The sequence below is a fragment of the Corylus avellana genome, chromosome ca11, assembly GCF_901000735.1.
Source record: "Corylus avellana chromosome ca11, CavTom2PMs-1.0".
NCBI lineage: Eukaryota > Viridiplantae > Streptophyta > Magnoliopsida > Fagales > Betulaceae > Corylus > Corylus avellana.
This window is the reverse complement of record NC_081551.1, coordinates 7,160,794-7,163,868: the sequence shown is the minus strand read 5'-3', so window position 1 is coordinate 7,163,868 and position 3,075 is coordinate 7,160,794.

Sequence of the window (3,075 nt, the reverse complement as noted above, 5' to 3'; positions counted from 1 at the left end):
GGCATCAGGCTACACCTTGACCTACTACAGGAGAGAAGGGATAAGGCCCAAGTAGCCATGGCAGTATATCAAGAGAAGATAGCACAATACTTCAACCAGAGGGTTAAACATAGAAGCTTTAAACTGGGAGATTTGGTTTTGCGCAAGGTAACTATCACTACCAAAGACCTAGCTGATGGAAATTTAGCCCCAAATTGGGAAGGACCCCACAAGGTAGTAGAAAGCTCCTAGAGTGGGAGCATACTATCTCGAAGACAATGAAGGGAAGAGACTCCCGAGGCCAAGGAATGCCGAGCATTTGAAAAAATACTTTGTTTAAAGTATTGCACTTTGATTTCAGTATGTGTTGTGCAAATATCTACCTAAATTAATAGATAAGTAATTATACGTTTTACCTGCAAGTACACAAGGTCAACATAGTAGTATATGGTACAAGTACAGGATCATTCCCACGAGGATTGATGAATTTCCGTTTGAAAATAAATTCCTTAAGTAAAATAGAGATTGATTGAGTTGATAATAATAAAAAGGTAGGGCGTTGATATCCACAACTAATTATATTCAACTAATATAACAATATGTCAATGCTTTGATCATGTTATACACATCTAATGTTTGTCAACCTAAGGGCATGGGTGTATACTCCTTAAGCTATAGATTTCCCTAAGCAACGAGTTAGGCATGGGTGTATACTCTAACTCTTTTCTTTCCTAAAGGATTTAGCATGGTATATACTAAGTTGTTCTTTAGAAAAGCATATGTTCTATGGAAATCGACAAATACACGGGGCCTAGGGCATGGGTGTATACTCCCGGTTCCCCATGTTGATTAACCCAAGAATTGCGGTGTGGATTCTTTTATTACTTATGTTAAACGCAGGACTCGGTCATCCAAATTGATCTAACTAACTAGTACTTACCACATGCATATGTTGATCAGGCACATACTTATGAGGAATTCATGCAAGCAGGTATTAATCAAGTTAAATAGTACAACAAGATCATCACAAAGACGCCAATATTGAAATATTAATTAAACATAACTAGGGCTTCAATCTAGGCCTACTTAGTAAATTAGCTACACATAGAGTTGATGTTAAACATATTCATAAAATAAAAGAAAGAAAAGAAAAGAATAAACCCAAGACTTGAACTTCAAGAGCTCCTCTTCTTCTCCTTACCAAGCATATCAATTCTAGAGGCTTAAGGGTCTATTTATAGGTTTTAGAAGTCCTAGACAAAGTAGTAAACCTAGGGATTTCGTAGGGTTTTGAGACCTATTACAATTGGGAGTTAGAAAACCCTAATATGGAAGGAAAGGGAGTCTGTCCGCAGCTTCTTGAATTCTCCAGCGCACAGGTGCGATCGATCGCAACCCGTGTGCGCTCGATCGCAGGTCTACGATCGATCCTTCTTCTAGCATGTGCTTGATCGCTCCTGGCCTGCGTTGTGTTGTGTCCTCTCGGGTACTGCGCTCGATCGCAGGTACCCTGCGATTGATCGTAGTGTCAGGGAGCTTCAATTTTCTCCATCTTCTCTTTTTGAGCCCAAATCACCTAGTTTTACTTCATTTTCTTCCAAAAGCCTGTAAAAGTATGAAAAACACAAAAAGGAATTAAAATTGCCTAATTAACTAAAACCAAAGGATTAAAACATGTAAATTAAGGGCTGAAAGTATGAATATTTTAGCACTTATTAGTATGCATTTCAATACAATTTCTATTTGTAAGCATCGTATTCAATGAGAAGCCTCAAGAGCAAGCATAATCTTTTGAAATTATTGTGTCGAGAAAATACCTTAGAGAATGAGAAACCACAAAGGTCCATTCCTGAGGCCAAGCGTTCGGAGAAAGAAAAGCCATAAAGGCCTTTCCCGAACATAAACCTTTAGGAATGAAAAGCCTTAAGAGTAGGTCCATTCCAAGGTTAAAAAAACTCGGAGAATGAGAAACCACAAAGGTCAATTTCCGAGGCCAAGCGTTCGGAGAATGAAAAGCCACAAAGGCCCTTTTCCGAACTTAACCATTTAGGAATGAGAAGCCTCAAGAGTAGGTCCATTCCAAGGTTAAAAAAACGTGGAGAATGAGAAACCACAAAGGTCAATTCCCGAGGCCAAGCGTTCGGAGAATGAAAAGCCACGAAGACCCTTTTCCAAACTTAACCATTTAGGAATGAGAAGCCTCAAGAGTAGGCCCATTCCAAGGTTAAAATACCTTGGAGAATGAGAAGCCACAAAGGTCCATTCCCAAGGCCAAACCTCAATAGTAGGCCCATTCTAAGGTTAAAATACCTTAGAGAATGAGAAGCCACAAAGGTCCATTCCCGAGGCCAAATATTCGTAAAATAAGGAGCCTCAAAAGGTCTATTCCTGAGAAAAAGAAATTCAAAGAAAACCAAAAATAAAACACGCATGTGCAATGTAAAAGAGACATTGATAAGTTGAAAAGTTTCATGGATGAGACAATTTATTGATAATTCAAACTTTAATTAATGTTCAAAATATGTTACAACTCTTTAGATTCGGGAGCCCCATCACTTACCAAAGTTACATTGGTGCCTGAGGATCCAGCAGCCTCGAGCCTAGAACCAAACTCGGAAATCCCCTTAGCATCGGGCATCTCCCTAAATTAACAATTTCTTCTATTGCCTTACCCTCGATAGGGAAGGCAGTAGGAGAAACTGCGTCAATATTATATGGATCGAAGGATTGAAAGCTAAATTTCAGAAGGTTGGAAACCTCAGATGAATCCTCGGGCCGAGGCGCTGTCTTGGATCCAAGCCGCGAAGGAGAGCTACGTGAAGTAAGACTAAGCTTTGGCTTTTTATTGGTGGAACTTCTTCTTGTAATGCCTAAGCTTATTTTTGGCCTTACTTGCCTTAGTCTCAGCAGTCTTCTGTTTGGCAGCAAACTCCTCTGCCTTCAAGAGTTAAGTCGAGGCTTCATCCCGCGCGTCTTGAAGCACTGTAGACAGAGAGGCCAACCTAACTTTAGAAGCCTTGTGTCTCAGCTAAGCCTCGGTAAAATGTTCCTCCAGCTGCCTGAGGTCCTTCCTGATAACTGATGTGGTCTTTTTAA